The sequence below is a fragment of the Lissotriton vulgaris genome, chromosome 10, assembly GCF_964263255.1.
Source record: "Lissotriton vulgaris chromosome 10, aLisVul1.2, whole genome shotgun sequence".
NCBI lineage: Eukaryota > Metazoa > Chordata > Amphibia > Caudata > Salamandridae > Lissotriton > Lissotriton vulgaris.
In genome coordinates, this window is record NC_141698.1 from 369,185,515 (window position 1) to 369,204,226 (window position 18,712).

General features: G+C 45.3%; 1 protein-coding gene across 2 annotated transcripts in view; it reads right to left on the minus strand.

Annotated features, from left to right (window-relative positions):
• The window catches only part of XPO6 (exportin 6), an 824,334-nt gene that overhangs the window by 654,944 nt on the left and 150,678 nt on the right, over positions 1-18,712 (minus strand). The window lies entirely within an intron of this gene.

Consider the following 18,712-nt stretch of genomic DNA (forward strand, 5'->3'; position numbering starts at 1 on the left):
ACGAGCGGTGTGTGTTTGGTTAAGTAAGCAGGTGTGAGCAATGCCCTGCTTGGCTGCTGGTCAGTGCTTTGTGTCAGAACATCCCGATGATTCCATAGGAAAATGGCCCATTTCTCAATTATGCATAGGTGGCAAAGAAGCAACAGTTAACAGGCACTGAAAGCCAATGGTTGACTCTTTCATGCAGTGAAACATTTTTGACAAGTGTCAGTGAAAGCTTCCCTAACATAAGACATATTATTTGTCTGCTGAACTGCACATAACAAGTCCAATAAATGAATCAAGAGTACAAGCTTCTTTAAGCACTAAACTGGCAAAGCAGGCATTAGCACTGGAATACTTTCTCATACAGGACAGGTACAACGATAAAGAAACACTAAGATGCCTCGCACGCAGGAAACAGTACGGCCAATACAACTACCATAAGGTCTCGGTTGGCTTTATGGTCTTATGATATGCTCCAATGGTATTCATTTTTTCTAATCTAGGTTTTAACTAGTCTCCTAAAAGGATGAATACGGATTAATTTAGCCTGCATTAGTCTACAGATCTTGATTATTTTACCTTGTACTGGGTTACAGAACAAGACTGCTGTAGTTACACTGCCATGGAAATTGTGCATATTACTCTATCACTTTACCTTGCAAGAGATCACACAAGCGGACTGCTCTGATTGCTGTAACAGTTGCATATCTACATGTTACATTAAGTGGTTTATTTGCATTCGATTACAGAGGGAGAATATTCCACCTATGTTTCCCTTCATTACACACTGAGTCTACAACACCATTTAGAGGATTACAGAACAAGATCTCTCTGTATTTGATAAAACAAGATCACTAGATCACTCAAATGGTTATAGTCTACATTAGATTAGAGGAGGAGGATGCGCAAATAGCGTAAACCATTGCACGTTTGACAACAAAAGATATGACATTGTATTTTTTTTTTAAACGTTATAGTTTAATAGACCAAGCTCTAAATCCCTAAGTGCATGGGAGCACTGTGCATGTCAGAGAGGAGGTACCTCTTTAGAACACAGATTAGCACATGCACAATAACACCAAGTAAGGCTAGGTATGCCCACAGTGTTTGGAAGAACAGTCATCTCAAAAGACCTTCCAAGATGGATGGAGCCACAAGGCAACCAGTAAGGATATGCGCTTATCTAATAAACCCAAGCCAACAAAAATAAATGCATTTTCCGTGCATGGCAGAGGGAACTTCGGTCACCTCACCTGCTGTCTGTGTTCTGTCTGGCAATACGAGTCCATCGCAGTAGACCTTTATGTAAGCAGTAGGATGCAAACCAGGTCCTACTTCCATGGACTGTGCTACAAGGAAAAGAGTTAAAGTGTAAACAAGGAATGTATTCTTCTGGGTCTACTGGTTACGGGACTGAAAGACCATTAACTGAAAAAATATTTAAGAGCAGACAACCAGGAGTCTCAAAATGTGACAAGACCTTATATATTGATGGTCTCATGAGTTTGAGAAGGGTACAAGAGGTGAGGCAACATGAAAGCGGCAGCTATAAATCGTATCACTGTGCTGATTTTGAAAGTGCAGCATGCGTCCTCGCAACTGTATGGGCTCGAAAGTTCTTCTCCTCCATATTCTTAGTAGGATGGGCAGGGAATCAAAACAAACTTGTGCCAGGGAATCCTGGGCCTGCCAGAGATCCCCTATTCTGTCAAATGATTCAGAGAGGCGGGTAATGGGAAGGCTGTGCCAGAATTCAGTCTTGAGGTAAAGGGTTGAGTGGGAGAGGAGTCCTACTGTGATACTTCTTGGATGTGAATGCTTGCTATAAGAAGTTTGCTTTCAATTTCTGCATGATCAGCTGGCGTGAGCGGATCGTAGATTCTTCAAACCAGCACAAAGCATAGTGATATTTTTCATGAAATTCTGGCCCTTGCCCATCAAGGCTGGGACTTGTGTGATGACCTTGAATTGTATTGTTTGTGCCACAGAACTCAGCTGAGCTCTTGTAGACTGGGTTTAAGTGATCGTGCTTCTAATCTCGAAGCAACTTCTGCGTCCTTGGTTTCACAGTCTTTTTTTGGTTTTGAAGATGGAAGCTTGGAAACCAAGTGGAAACAGACCTATTTATTTATTCATTTATTCTACGCATAAACGTGCAATGATATTTAAACTAAACCGTCTTCTTACCAAAAATAGAACGAATTTAACCAAAAATAGGACACATGTATTTCTGAGCTAGTAATTCGTTTATATCATTGGGTACATGCATTTTCACGGCACTGAACTATGTATGCGTGAGTCAGCATAAAGTTTGGAAACTTCACAGCGGCTTAAGAGTAGCATTTTGGAGTTGGTGAACCGAGATGAAATCGTGCATCTCCCTTCAAGTCATACTTCACAGAAAAGTTAAGATAATGACTCCCTTTAAAATGTAAGTACGATTCAAGTAAAAAAGTTAGATGAAATTCTAAAATCAGCGCAGTTTCCCTTCAATCATTTGACACTTCACTATCCTGAATGACCGCCAGCTGTTAAAAGGGCATCCAAAAACAATAAGTGTCCCGAAAGGAGGGAAAGGCATAGGAAGCCAGGAAAAAAGCGTGAAGCTAACAAGAAAAGCATAGAGGTTGAAACGGAGGATGAAAAGGTTAAGATGGAAAAAGGGGAAGTATGCACTCAGACAGTGGACCAACCCGTTGTACAGAGGCAACAGTATCTGTGTGCATACAAATGGAAAACTCGCTGATTCCAATGCACTTTACTTTTAAAGCAATGAGTGGCTTAGTGCTTTTACATTTTGCAGGATCTTCCTTTAATCTGAATAAAACGTCTCTCAAGCCGCTATACATACAAAGCCCTGCAATTACGCCAATTTGTAAGAAAAAACTTTCAGTGGTTAGAGAAAACCTTCACCCAGGATAGAACATCAATAAGGTACAATACCAAAAATAGAAAACATTTGTTGATATCAAGCTCGCCTTAAGAAATACAGAGGCATGTGACAGACGTTGCATGTACTGAACGACTAGACAGAAGTTCACATAAAACAAGCACTGGCAAACGATATAGGTCTCACCTGAGTTTTTTTTATTAAAAAGAAATGGGTGGAATGAGGAGGAGGGAGCTGGGAGAATAAAACAGCCCCAAGCATGCACTACAACGCAAGGTTCGATGCCAGGAATGGAAAGGTACATGCCATCCAATCAAGAGTATTGTAAATCAGAAATGCTTCTAGGTGGGACGAACAAAGAATAGGGAAGAAAGCCATTGAATCAGGAGCACAGACGTGTGATAGACAAGAAAGTTATGCAATCAAGACTAAGGGTTTGACCCAGAGACCAATCTATTGCCAAGACAACAAACAGCTAGAGCTGTATGCAGCCGAAACTTGAACAAGCATTAGCAAAGCCAATAGGTTTCGCCTAAATAAGAGCTATTGGCTATGGCAATGAGTTTTAACCGCTATGCACACCAGTGTGGCTGCTGTTCAGCATTGCAAATAGGTGTGGCGTAGACTGGAGTGGGTTACTGTGGAGGTGTGTGGATGGGGGTGCAGTAGACTGGGTGGATGGGGGTGCAGTAGATTGGATTGGGATGGATTATAGTAGGGTAAAATGGAATGGAGAGGGGGTAGTGTGGGGTAGTTTGGAGTGGGGTATTTCGGAGTGGTGTGGGGAAGACTGGGGGAGTGGGGTAGAGTAGTTTAGGGTAGATTGAATGGGAAAGTGAGGCAGATTGAATTTGGGTAGATTGGGGTGAAGTGGGGAAGAATGGAGAACCGTAGACTGTAGTGGGGTAAATCAGGGGAATAGTTGAGTGTAGTGGGGTAGATTGTAGTGGAAAGGAGTAGATTGGGGTGGAGTAGAGTGGGGGTAGAGTGGGGTAGGTTGTAGTGACATAGATTAGGTGGATTATGGTAGAGTAGACTGGAGTGAAGTAGGGTAGATTGGAGAAGAGTAGGGTATATTAGAAAGGGGTAGATTAGAGTGAGATAGGTAAAAGAGTGGGGGTAGCGTGGAGTTGGGTAGATTGGATGGAGGTAGACTGGGGTAGAGTAGTTTGGGGTAGAGTAGTTTGGGGTAGAGTGTGGTAGGGTAGACTGGAGTGGGGTGGGTGGATTAGGCTGGGGTGGGGTGGATTAGGCTGGAGTGGGGTTGATTAGTTCAGCATTGCAAATTGAGGTGTGGAGTAGACTGGAGTGGGTTACTGTGGAGGTGCCCCTTACTGTGCTCCCTCGTTTGGCCAATTTGCACCATATTTGTCATACGTGCATTGTCTACCCCTGTTTTAGCCAACTAATAGCCCAGTGCACTACAGGACCTGTTCCCTCCTGGCACACGATGAGTGCTTCCTGGTTCGTTTCCTGTTTATAACGACCAATGTTCATAGCACAGCCAGCATTCTGTTCTGCACTTAGTCCATATAAACTTGGTTCTTATACTTTTACTTCCTTGCCTGGGTTTTACTACATTTCCCATCACTCATGGCGTCATTCCCAGTGCATCACTTCTGCACTACCTTTCCCATGAACCTCGGGGGTTTAACTACACTTCCCGTGGTACTTTGCGGCAGACGGCTATTTCTACATTCACTGCGACTTTAATCAGCTTTCCTGCCAGACGGACAGCCGCCATCGACCTAACCGCTCCTCTTGAGCAGTAAGTACAATTTGCTCCCTTGTCAAAGCATTTCTCTGCTTGTTTGAATGCCTCAGACCCCCTGCTCCCCCTTCCCCCGCATCTAACGCATAATTCAACGCTATTAGCGTTTTAACTTATGTAAACGCGCGTCAACGCCATCCAAATCCGCTCATATGCAGCAGTTTGCAAGCTGAAACGCCCTGCAGTTTGTCTCCTTCTGATATCTATGTGCCATCAAGCTCACAAACACGTGCAGCGTTTAATTTGCCAGAACCGCTTTTGACATACAACGGTCCCGCATTTCCATTATGAACAACAGACATATTCATACAGACGTGTTTTCTCGTCCTCTCTTTTGATGGCCTTTATGGCCACTATTACTTTATTTGTCTCAATGCAGTGTACCATGTATGTCTTTGCGCTTTTACAGAAGAGGCTCCATTGAGCTTGCTAGCCATACTGTTTGTTGCTCATTCGTACCCTCTTTCTGAGTTATTCACTGCGGTCATATTAAAGGGGCTCCACCTCTGGTCGGTTCAGTGCCATATGATGTCTGTTTGTCGGAGTTGTTTATTATGTCTAGATCCTGTGGCTTTTTTCATAGGCCACTTAAATCTGACGCAATAATGAAGTCTAGCATTTATTGTAACATATGAGGAAGAGATACAGGTCTCTATTTCTTCTTTCTAGCTCTGTTTTTATCTTGCCATGCTCCTCTCTTGTAGGTTGGCGTCTGTACCATTTGCCTATTGTAGCACCGGACAGTTTTGGTAACTTATGTACCCAATTGGTAAATGCCACATTCTACTACTAAAATGTAAGTAGTTTACCAGCCTAACCACATATGGTCAAGGCAATTGCATGTCAAGCATTTTTGTGACCAGATATCCAACAATACTTTACGTCTCTTTAGGTTTCGCCTGTCGAAAGCTGAGCAAGCAGCGTTTCGCGCAGGCGAAAACTAATGAGAACAGTATGTGGCTTGATCACCGCCTCTCTGTTCCATTGGCTAGCTCCATAAATGGAGGCTAGCCATTGGAACAGAGATCTGTCCGTCATAGCCGGAGCAGATTTGTGGGCGTTCCGGCGATTTTTAGGCTTTTCTTAACGTCATGAAGACGTGTCCACTGTGGGCGTGTACTTATTATTTTTTTCATCCCCCCTCCCGCTGTTTGTGTCTTTGTTCGCCCCCCCCCCCCCCCCTCGTGACTCCAGCTGTCCGTGTGCCCATCCCCGCTGTCACACGGGGCACCTCTAGCCATATCTCAGCCCTCAATCCCAGTCTTGTTTTAGGACTTGTTTTTTTTTTACCGCGACGAAGAACGCTGCGCTCTCAGCCGCTGCCGGCTGCCTCTTCATCTGCATCTGCATTTTCATGGCGTCATCTGTTTCTAGACACAAATCGATCCCGAAGAGCGTGGATCTCGTTCTAATCGTCCCGAGGCTTGGTCCCTTCATCAGTAGTCAAAAGGAATGGGCCCATTACGGTAGCATCGAAATGTTGGTCAGTCACTTCCCATTGCGTTACTTATAATTAAGATGTGGCACTTAGAAGTAATTACTTGAGCATCGTCATCTAAATCAGCAAAAAGTAAATGCTCTTCTAACTCTTTTCCGTTTGATTCTAGCTACGCTGTACATATCCTGCATCTTACTTGGTGTGTTTCTGACAGCAGCGTGTCGATCTTCGAGCTGTTCGTGGAAACCGTGTACCCCATACCAGAAGGAATTACCTGTGGAGTGGTCACCTTCTTAAGTAATGTTTTTATGGGTGTGCTTCTGTCGTTACTTACGTTTACCACACAGGTAAGCATCAGAAAGCCAAATCTACTGAGTGGTTGTATTTTACTGCGGACCTCATTGTGGTCTACTGCAGCCTGTTGGGAAGTGTTCAGGTATGTGGAAAAAAAAAACCATAACAGTGGTGAGGCAGGCCCTAAATATATGGTGCTGACCTATTGAGATGCACACACTGGGTCAATATCTGGAATGGGCACAAGCGGTGACAAATCCCTTTATTTATCCGGCTGCAGGGTGAGGAGCTCCCCAGATACATCCGAGGCCCTCCGCATCCACCAGCTGTCGGGGCCACGCCCAGACCCAGCTGCTGCTCAGTTACCCGGGGAGGTAAAGTGCTCATGCGACCACGAGCAGAGCCATTCTTGGGCACCCAGTGGCGCTTGGACGACTCAACCACAAGGGGTAGCTAAGTCAAACTTTCCACTGAGAGTCTGGTTTCGAGAACAGACGCCGGCCGGGAAAAGTAAAAAAAGATAATTTAATTTCCTGCTCCTTGTTTGTACTTCATGCCCGTGTGTTGTTAGTGGGGGCATGATGCGTGACTCAGGTTTGTAGGGAGGGATGCTGCAGCCCGTCCCCTCACTGGTAAAACTGTGCATTTTTGTTGGTCTCGTGGTTTCGCTCCCCCCGTGCATGGGATCAGTGGCATACGGTGTCCCTCTCTCCCTTGTAAACTTGCCTGCTGCTGGGTTTGCCTCCTTTACAGCTGCCGGCTCCCGAAACCACCGCTCTGCCCCTTAAAGCTACCGGTTGTACCACCCTTCTTCCCCATGGGAGCCTGCCTGCCCTTCGCAGCATCCCTCTGTGTCCCTTGTAAAGTCTCCTGCGCCCTCTTAGCCCCCCATTCCTGCAGGCGAACCCCCCCCCCCCTATAAAGGTGACTGCTGTCCGGAGCACCCCTCTGCCCACCTCACCATACCTGTAGTCACAGCGGTCTACCCACTGAAAACTGTCTGCTCTTGGTAGCAGTCCCTCCGTCTGTCTGGTGTAAGTTACCTACACATTTGAGCCCCCCTTTTGCTCTATGTATCTGCCTGATGAACACATGGATATCTACAACTATTCCGCTGTGCAGCAGCTCACGGACACCCTTCAAAGGAATGGATTATAGGTGCCCCCCCCCCTTTGGCGCTTTATTCATGGGACCTGGCTGGCACACAACATAAAAGGGGCAGATGAGAGGCGAGGTGACACCCCCACAGACCACAGACTGCGCCCATAAACTACACACCCGTGACCAGTCTGACTTTACCCAACCCGATACCACATCTTACTGTAGTAGTGCACTGCTGTGGCACACAAACATTCACAAGCAAATTTCTAGCACTGTGACAGAGGTGGGTCAGCCAGCAAACTAACAGGGTGAGCCGAGCCATGGGTCTGGCTAAGCTCTACGAGCCTGTGCGCAAGCCGGGCCCTGAAAGTATTTGGCAATCGGCATGCACATTATAAAACATCTTGCAAAAATATGAGAACGTTTTTTCACATTAAAAAAATATGTTTAAATGCATAAGCGTTTCGTCCTTTAACATCTGATCCTATCACTGCATCGACAGGTGTTTGTTAAAAGTGATCATATTTAACCATTCCTGGCACCCTGACAATGCCATCAGTAAATTAAGGGGCGAGTCACTGGTCATGTGTATGTGCTTAGATTCTTAGACAAAGCAGCATTCTAATCTATTAAATCAAACCCAAGAACTTTTCGTACAGCCACATCCTACTCTTGCATATTTAAAGGTGTTCTTATATGCAAGGATTAAAAAACGAGGTTCCGTAAAATAAAATACTTGCCAAGGATCACACTTTTATAAAGTAGGAAAGCTTGGCTTGACCGCAGATTTTCTAGTTCCTAAGTGCATAGTTTAACCCATAGAAGAGGTCTCTTTGTCTTGCCCTTTTCGCATTGAAGGCTAATGGTTTGCACATACTTCTTGGCGCATTAAGGTAGGCGCTACATGAAACCTCATCTTGCTTTAAACTTGAGGGTCGAATTGGACCTTGAACTGAGCATCAGGCTCGACCTCTCAGTGGCTCACCCACCTGTACTGTGACAACACTCAGCCCGGTTATCGATGCCCTGTGCTATTAAAGGACACTACTCCCATACCCCTTCCTAATTGGAACCGAGGGGCGCTAACAGTCATATCACCATGAAGATACTGGGTTGTGTATATGGCAAAACAACAGTACGTGACTGCAAACAGTGCCACCATAAGGGGCATCTAACTGCCCCTATAGGTATGAAATAAGTCAGAACCTGGACTGTAAGGCAGGAAAAAGTCATATCACCTGGTGCACTTTAAAACGCGTCATGCGAAGAGAAGTATGGCTAAGAGACAATATTCAAACTACCTTCAGTGCAGAGGGACTCCATTTTGCTGGCTTGGAGTACACAGACAGTACCGTTTATATCACTCCCACCCAACGCCCAAGGTAAAGGAGAACAGGTGTCAAGGAGGGTAAGACAAGTTCGTCATCAGCAGACAATACTCTGCTGCGGCCTCCCATCACTGCCTGGTGTGGTATAGTTTAAGCTGCTAATAGAGCAGTACTGGTCACATATAGACCGTAGCTCATTGTATTTAAATATAACTACCATAGGGCAGATAAACGAGTCAACATTGTGTGGCTGTTTTCCGCAATGTACTCTGTCCCAGTTGTTCATGCGCCTGTCTTAGCTGTAACGGAGAAATTATATGATGTGGCCAGAATCACAGGCTGTAGACCCGGCGCCGAGACTCAAACCTGGCTCCACAGTCCTCAATAGCTTTATCGTAATGCCTCATCTTCTCCAGTTTTGTTTCCAATATTGGTGATAATTCTGCCTTTCAGGAGCAGTGCAGTTGTGCTACCGTGTGCTTTGCCTGTGACCTGCCCTGCAGCCACACATCCAACACCACTGCGTGTGTGTGTGTGTGTGTGTAAATGCAATAGGTCTGGCATTTGCGCGAGATCAAGCTGTTGGCATTGTAAATGACAATGCCATTTATTTATCTGTTTTCAAAACCAACACAAATAAAAATGTTGTCATTTACAATGCCAATAGCTCTAACTTTTGCAAAGGCGAGACCGTTGCATTGTAAATGCTTGTTTAGATTACAGGTCTCAATGTTTGGCCAGAAAGAGCATACAACCACTTGGTTTAGTATCAATACTTCATTGTGACTATTTGTATTTTCACATTTGGTGACTTTTTTGTTTGACAGTAGCTGCACTTCACAGATCCTGACGAAAGCTGAGACACTTTTATAGATCATTACGTCTGAAACATGTTGATCTAGCTAATGAAGTCTTTATAGTTTTGATAGGCTCATTCACAGCTTTTTAATTCTGTCACAGGGGAGCCTAATAAAGTCTATTGCTCTACCTATAGGCAGTTTTAGATTCACTGACTTATTCAGCACTGCACTATTTTTACACACACCCCACGCTCACATTGGGTTTTTAGGATAACCTATGTGCCACAAAACAAAACATCCATGAGCTCCCTCCTCGTAGAGAGGAGGTTGTAGACCATGCCATGACTAGGTGCTGACACGAGGAGGCACCCCTATGATGAAGCATGACACCTCCGGGTGTGTGAGGGGAGTCGTCCTTTAAAAAGGGATACTCCCTTTTGCCTTTTATTAGTTGGGTACTGTGGTTCACATTCTTTCTTGGCTGCCTCTCTTGGACCCGTAGGTTCTTTGTGTTTTCATAATTCGTTGATGCACCATTTATAAATAGGACTCACAGTTTTTTGGTATTTTTTTTTTTTACATTTTCATCTGTATTTATACATATTTATTTTCTGCTAATTGTATCTGTATTTATCCATATTTGTTTGGGGTTTTAATGGAAAATGAAGCTGAAATTAGTATATTTCCACATTTATTTACCCTGTAAATATGCCTTCATGCTTGAATGCCTACCAGGTTTTAATGCTGTAAACACCCACAGAAGATAAGTCAATGCAAATTTCTGTATAAACCTTGTGCAGATCTACTGCTGTTAAAGCCACTTTACTAAAATGCCTTTCTTTTTTAGCCCCATTACCTATCATTCTACACAGCTTTCTCCCTGGCAGTCATGGCAAACAGTATTTAGAATTACTGAAGAAGCAACCCAATTGCCGTTTTTATCCACATTTAAAAATAAAGACAAAAAAATAAATGTTTTCTCTCTATATTTATCCGTAGAAATCAGTAAAAACGGAAAACATGGAGCCTTATTTATAAACTACACATGCACACGATGGCAATTTCTCTAGCTAATCAGCTCTCTTGGACGAGACATGAGGTCTCTTTAGACTGCAAATAAACCAGTGGAATACAGAGAGAATGATGTAGAAAGATATGGTAACCAGGTATAAAGAACAAATGGGCGCACTGCACTTCTGTTTAGGGGGTAGTATATGTTATGTTATGTTATGTTATGTTATTTAATTATTTCTATAGCGCGCGGCTACTCAAAAAGAGTGTCCCGGCGCTTTAGCGGAGGAAGAGACAATGCTGCAACATAAAAAACATAACATCAGAAAAAAACTAACGGAAGAGTGGAGCAGATATTCAAGGAGGACAGGCTACTGAGTAAACAGCCAAGTTTTAAGGCCTTTCCTAAAAGCCAGTAGGCTGGTGGCTCCCCGCAGGGTCAGAGGTAAAGAGTTCCACAGCTGAGAAGCCAGCAGTCCAAAAGAGCGGCCCCCGAGGCGCGCTTTCTTGACCCGGGGGACAACAGCAAGGTGCAGGGCTTCCGACCTCAGAGACCTGGTCGGATGGTAAAAGACCAGTCTCTTTTGGAGGTACTTGGCTCCCTCCTTATGGAGAGCTTTGTAGGTCAAGGTCAGCGCCTTGAAGGCAATCCTCTTGCGGATAGGAAGCCAGTGTAGAGTTGCCAGCAGGCCAGAGGTCCTGGAGCGCCTACTGAGGCCAAAGATTGCCCTTGCAGCGGCATTCTGTACCACTTGAAGCCGCTGCAACAAGTACTCTGGAAGGCCCAGGTAGAGAGCGTTGGAATAATCCAACCTGGACCCAATCAGAGCCTGGACAGTCAGCGTCCTGTGTTCCACGGATAACAGAGGAAGAAACCTCCGCAGCATCCTGAGGATGCCAAAGCAAACGCCCGACACCCCCAGGATCTGGGATTTCAAGGTGAGCCTGTTATCCATCTTCACCCCCAGATTCTTAGCAACCTGAGAGGAGCAGGACGGAGGGAACATATCCCGTGGCCACCAGGTCTGCCAGTCCGGTTCTGTGTCGCACCCAAAGAACAGAACTTCGGACTTGTCGGAGTTGCACTTAAGGCTGTTTAGATGGAACCAGTGGAAAACAGCCCCAAGGCAATCCCGAATGCTCTCCCCTTCAAAGTCGCCTCCTCTCTTACAAGAGAAGAGGAGCTGGGTGTCATCCGCATAGGATACGATCTGGGCACCATGCGACTCCACCAATGCCGCCAAGGGGGTCATAATGATGTTAAAAAGGGTCGGGCTCAAGATAGAGCCCTGAGGGACCCCGACTCCCAGAGGCGGCATCACGGCGGAATCCGGTGGGGCCCAGATCGACTGCCGGCGGCCGGCAAGAAAAGAAGAAAACCAGTCGAACACCGTCCCCCGTATGCCTATCTCGAAAAGTCTGTCGAGAAGACCATGATGGGGAACGGTGTCGAACGCCGCCGACAGATCTAACATCACCAGCATGACTTTGCCCCCAGAGTCCAGAACCCCTTTAATGGTTTCCGAAACCTCCAGGAGCGCAGTCTCAGTACTAAGATGGGGACGAAAGCCCGATTGGGTGGCGTGCAGGATCTCATTAGATTCAAGAAAGTTGGAGAGCACGCCCTGGACGTGTTTTTCCAGAATCTTCGTGAGGGCCGGCAGCAGGGAGATTGGCCTATAATTAACCGGGGCCTTCGGATCTAAACCAGGCTTTTTAAGCAATGGAATCACCATCGCCTGCTTCCAGGCCTGCGGGACCACACCAAGCCTCAGCGAAAGATTTAAGAGCGGATTAGCCAACGGGTTGATCACCTCCGCAACTTTCGCCAGAAATTTTGCGGGGCAAGGGTCGAGGGGAGAACCCGATTTTAAGTTGCCCATGAGAGCCAGGGAGACCGGAGCAGAGATAGAAGGAAACACGCTCAACGTCGCCCCTGGCCCGACCTGTGGCGGTGTGGAGGTGTCAGGTTCAGTCTGGCCCGCAGACACTGGTGCCAAGAATGACTCCTGAATACGTTGGATCTTACTCGTAAAAAAGTCCGCAAGGTCCGTGGCCCAGGTACCAGATGGTTTTTGGTCCGAGGTGTTAGACCAAGGTGAGGTGAATTCTCTCACAATGGAGAAAATCTCCTTGCAGGAGTTGGAAGCCGCATCAATTCTCCTGGCTAGGTAGGCTTTTTTTTCCATACGGATGTCCCGGTGATAGGCCTTAACCACCGTTTTGTAGGTCAACTTGGCACCAGAGTCATATTGTGCCCGCCAGGCTCTTTCGGCTACCTTGCACTGCTGCCGCGTAGCCGACAGTGCAGCGGTAAACCAAGGCGCAGAGACCCGTTTCGGTGTTGGGCGAGATGTTACTTCCGGGGCGAGATCGTTAAGCCTATCCAGTAGCCAGTCATGCATGGTCTGCAGATCCCTGTCTAGATCACCTGAGAGAGGGCATGGATGGGCCTCAGCTGCCTGAGCCAGCATCTCCGGGGTGACACGATGGAAAGCCCTATAGACACGACCCTGTTGATGTGCCGGGATAGGCACAGATTTAACTATGCCCTTGATCACAAATTTTACAAGAAAGTGGTCCGACCATAAGACAGGGGTGATCTCTATCCCCTCGAGAGGGACAGACGAAAAGACCTGGTCGAGGGTATGCCCCTTATCATGTGTGGGCTCCTGAAAGTAGGGGAAGAGCCCCAACGGGGTCAGCGCCTCCAACAATTTGGCGGCCGCCGGATCGGATGAATCATCCATCCGGAAGTTGAAATCGCCATATAGCAAATACAAAGTATAAGTGGTGCTCCTAGGAAAGGATTGATTACCATCCACAATCCTACAATGCCCTCCAAAAGAAGAGCAAAAAATATGAATATACAAATCACAGCACTCAAATAATCATATATACAATAATATCATATTAGTAGTCGACTTTAATCCAAATTGTCAGTTCAGGCCCAAAGGGTATAGTCCAAGTCTTCACATTAAGCTTGTAGTAGGTATCACTTCCAGTTGTATTCAGAAAGAAAACAATCCAATATAGTTGTACCAAGCGAGGAGCAGTTGAATAATCAGCTTAAAGCCAACACGTGTTTCGTCGATAGGTCATGAACACCAACTTTTTCAGGGCTGGCCAAGCGATGTATGGAGATCATCTACACTATCATCAATATCAGATTTGTTGAGCACTATAATGCTAGAGTCGAGTCCAGTAGAAACAGACAACACAAAAGTAATTTATCCAAGAACAAGCGTGCCTCCTAGGAGAGTACTCCTAGTGTTCAAGTATCGAAGAACATTCAAAGAGACAGTGTATTTGTGTGTAAGAATGAGTGTGAGTGATAGACATATACACACACGTCACTACCGTACCCTGTGCAATGCTCTTTAACCCCTTCACTGCTGATGACGAGCTCAGCTCGTCATCAGTCACAGTGGTCGTGTGCGGATGACGAGCTGAGCTCGTCATGTAACTCGCCTTTTTAAAAATTGCCGCACACAGCGGGAAAAGCCGCCGCAGCGATGCGGTTAAGAGAAAGATATACATGGCGGCAGTCAAAAAGACAGCGTTTAAAATTGTTATTCTAAGAGAACCGCAGATCGTATTTCTTGGGAATGGTCTCTATGATTAAATGAAGGTTGACGCTCTGATTAAAAAAAAATACTAAAAATGTACTGTCCAATGAAAACCTAATTTGAATTACAATAGTGTGGTGATCATCAGATAGCAATAATCATCACAGGGTTCCATGGGCCTAGCGCACACATGACTTGCACCCTTCTACAACAAGCATTGGTTTATTTTATTTTTAAAAAACGAAAAAGAAACATTTCATAATACAGCAGGAAAAGCAGACATTTTATTTATATCTCAGAACTTGCCAGTGAAATCAATATTTTCAAGTTTTACAAATGTCAGGGTTTCGAAGCGTAAAGAAAACGCTCCCGCAGTCTAATTTACTTTCCACTGGAATGTAACCAAACGTAGAATCCATTTGGGCCTCTGCAGTGGCCTTAGGAGCGGATTTATGGGCCTGCAAAAGAGACATCTCCTTTTCAAGCATGACGGGCGTCCTGTGTCTAAAACTACTGCTGGGTTAGCGCAGCAGCCAACCTTGCTCCGGTGCCATAAGAGCCTTTGTGTCAAGGACAGGTATGTGAGGGAGAAGCAACACATGACGGTGTGCCACCACCAGCTGTGAAAGTGGGGCCCACGGAGAGGCCTAGACAAATCAGGCTGGGGCAATGACCCAATCTAGCGCCACTCTAGAGATGCCAGGGTCTTGATGCTTTTGGGCACTCTGCAAATTGAACATGTGAAATGTGAAACTCAGCTCACAAGAGTAGGCAACTAATTAACAAGAAGCCTCTTAATTAATGTTTGAAGTGCATGCCTCGAAGCTGCTACCATGGGTATCCCCTGATCTGGCATCTTTGAGGATCAAGAGATGTGCTTGTGAGGTTTAAACTAACCAAATATACAAAGGCCTCTCATTTATGCAATGCTATTGAGTTGTCATGAGGTCATTAGAGGCTCTCTCTCTGATTCGCGTCCCATGCCATGCAATATCATTTCCAGTAATTAATTCACTGGTCTACAGGGTATGTGATGTAAGTTCTATGATGACAAACGTATGCTCCATTAGTGGTTCTAAAACTTGAATGATCCGACCTCTTTTTGATCACAGAATTTTGTCTTCTCTCAATCAACATTAAAAAAAATTTAAGCATTCACAACTAGGGCTGTAGTTCAGTCAGTCCTCAATTGGGAGACTTACGTTTTTAATCTGTTGTATGAGCGAAGACCCTGAGGGCAGAAGGTTACCCATTCCCCTCCCTACATTGGCTACTCCCATGAGAGGTCACGAGGGACAGGAAATGACAGTGGCAGAGAGGAAATGGTAAGGGTGGAAGAGGCACATGCACGCCCACACGCATGCACGCAAGGAGGGTGAGGTAACGAGCTGTAACTGTAAAGTGCTGAGAAGAATAAAACAAGCATTGAAAATGCAATAGGTGTCACCTTTGATTAAGTTATAGTAATTTGCTTTGCTAATGGTATTGTATAGCAAAGCAAATGGCTTTAACTTAATAGAAAGCAAGACATATTGCATTTTTAATGCTTGTTCAAACAGGGAACCCTCCGGGAGAGCCTCACTTGAAAGAGATGTGTGTTTTCTTGTCTACAGGTGGCAGTAAGTTGTGGGTAATAGCGCTGGATGCTTATCTTTTTTTGTGACCTAAAATCAATGCTAAATAATTCTAATTAGGATCCCATTGGTATTTAGGGCGTGAGGGTCTTATGTGCACATGCCTGGAAAGAGGCTTAATATCCTGTGTGATGTCTTCCACCTCCATGCCATTTTTGAGCCAATGGCGCTTTGCATTCTGGGACTTGCAGTTCTGTTTTGGTTTTCATTGCAAACACGAGTTTATAAATCCAGCATGCAAAGTCCTCTTGCTTAAATAAACATCTAGTACTGGTTAAGGGCTCACCCGTATCATGGCGTCACCTCTCACCTTGACAGGCAATGGCGCTACAGTAGGCGGAAGCAGTATGTTTGTCTGATAAGAAACAGAAGAGTGAGGAGGCGGGACCATTGTCAAGAATAGAGTGGAAACCTCCTCTTATCACCCGCTCCATGAAATTCAGCATTATCCAGTACGTTATAAATTACTGACATTTCTCAATGCATGTTCTGTATCAAATTGGTAGGCACTTAGACAAGTAAGAACAGACATTGCTTTGGGCAGCTAAGATAGACGTGTAATCACTATTTCGAGTAAGGGGCAGAGAGCAAATCGGTGAAACTGTTATAAAGCTAGAAACGCTCTCCTTTATCTAGAGCAGTAGTCTAGAGAAATTTGTATGGACATAGATCACTCCCAATCCTTCGGGGTCTTTTGAGACTATAATGCAGGAGAGTGGATAATGAAGCTGTTTACTGTAAAAAATGTTGGTATCCTTGAAGATTAAACTTTTAGGCTGATTCATTGGATTTTTTTGTCCACATATTTGGAATTCACTAAAAGGGCAATTTCTGTGTTTGGCAATCCAACACAGAGCTGGGTAAACGAGGCACAGGGGAGGGGAGCCCACAAGGGAGGGAACAACACGGAGCAGGGTAAACGAGGCACGCTAGGGATAGACTTGCGTGCTCAAGCTGTCGCCAGTGTGCAGCGGGGAGAGACTGAAGTGCTCAAGCTGTGGCCCGCGCTCACAATCAAAGATAGAGTGCGTCCCAGCTAATGAAGGAGACAGTATCACGCCGCAAGTGAGTGATCCAATCCCGCTGGGCGTGGCTAAAAGGAGACAGGGTGGCAACAAGGAGGGATTGACATGCCTTCGGTGCAATCATTGCACTGCCTTTGGCATAATTAGTGACGCCAAACAACGCGCACAAATAAAAACGAAAGGCGGAGCTGGGACAGGGCTTCGGGAATCGTATCGAATCCAAGAAGCCCTTGTATGACGAGAGCATCGTATGCGCTGCTTACGTCAGGCCGAGACCTAAAAATAATTCAGCACTTACCCTGCATGGTGTCCAGGCTGTCCAGCATAGCCAGTCTAAGGCACCCAAAACGGCACAAATGGTATTTGTTTAATAGAGGAGCAGATAGTCAGTATTCACCAAACAGGCGTGCAATCATGAGAACAAAGTTGTGATGCAAATGGGAACTCAAGCAGGTATTTATATTTGTTAGTGACTTGGCATGTAATTGCTCAGTTGAATTGAAATACATGTTCTGTTTGGTAAATGTGTTGACATGCATGTTTGCTTAGTGCATTCCTACATCTTAAATGACTCACGTGTGTTGGGAATCATCTAATTGCAGGTTTTCTAAAATACAAATAGCTGTATATTTATGATTTAGTGTACATTGCGTGTGAGTGAGTACGAGAGAAATGGTATGATTTAGCATTGTACACAATGTGCATCGTGAGTGTTTGCTGTGTGCATGCTCGTTTGCTGTCATTTGAAAGATGACTGTCCGAGGCGTCTTCAGTTTCATATTTACAGATCTGCATTATCGCTCATTCCGTGGCGTAACACAAAATGATGGTGGCCCACTGCGGTATGTGACGAGGGCCCCGAGGTTCTAAGATCTTACAGATATGTAATGGCGTAGACTGAATGGGGGCCCTAGGGAAGCCCCCTCACTCTACACATTCCCCTCCCCATGTCCCCCCACGCGCTGCAAGGACCGGCGTTACTCACCCGTGTCCATGTGTCCCTAGGTACAATCATGTAAGTATGGGCCTAAGTGCACCAATGTCCATGTGTTTTGTGATGCACTAAAGTGCAGATGTTTTTTCACTTACCTACTTTTGACCTGAGGTACACTGAATAGTCTGAGATGGGCGCCACTAAACTGCAAATACACTGAGGTGCACTAATGTAAAAAAAGTTCTAAAGAATGCTCAACCTTTCACCATCCTGCCCGTGTGCTGATTACACTTATCTGTTTGTGTACCAAAGCACAGTGAGTAGCTCGTTTGTGTGTATACCGAATGTCACTAACCTGCATGTGTACTAATCACTGCACTGAGCTTCATGTGTGATGCCGAACGCCAAGTGGCATATTCACGTTTTAACCTTAAAGGCACGTGTGCCAACTGTGAAGCACAATGAGGAGTGTATGTGACAAGGCTGTATTCACATCACTAATATTTAGATAGAGAAAAGAGGTTTGCCTGGTGTACAGGTACATTCTGTTACTTGGGTATCCACATATATCTAACTAAAACTGACCTCTTTGACGGAAACATCACTAGAGCCACTTCCTCTATTTACTCGCAGATGACATTATGGAAGACACTTCCGCTGTCTATTTTGGGTAGGGTGGCCCTTGCAAAAGATGTTTCTTCCGGGTCTGCTTTACTATTTCACCACCCTACCTCTCTACGTTCCTCCCTCCTATTTTAATAAACTGGAGGCAAACGTTAGGGGTTTTCTTTGGGGCACATCTAGGCATAGAGTCTCCATTAGGAAGTTATACCTTCCGGCAGGACAAGGCACATTAGCAATTCCTAATTTTGAGCACTACTACTTAGAAGCTCAGCTGCAATGGATAGTCAGATGGCTAGCATCACAACACC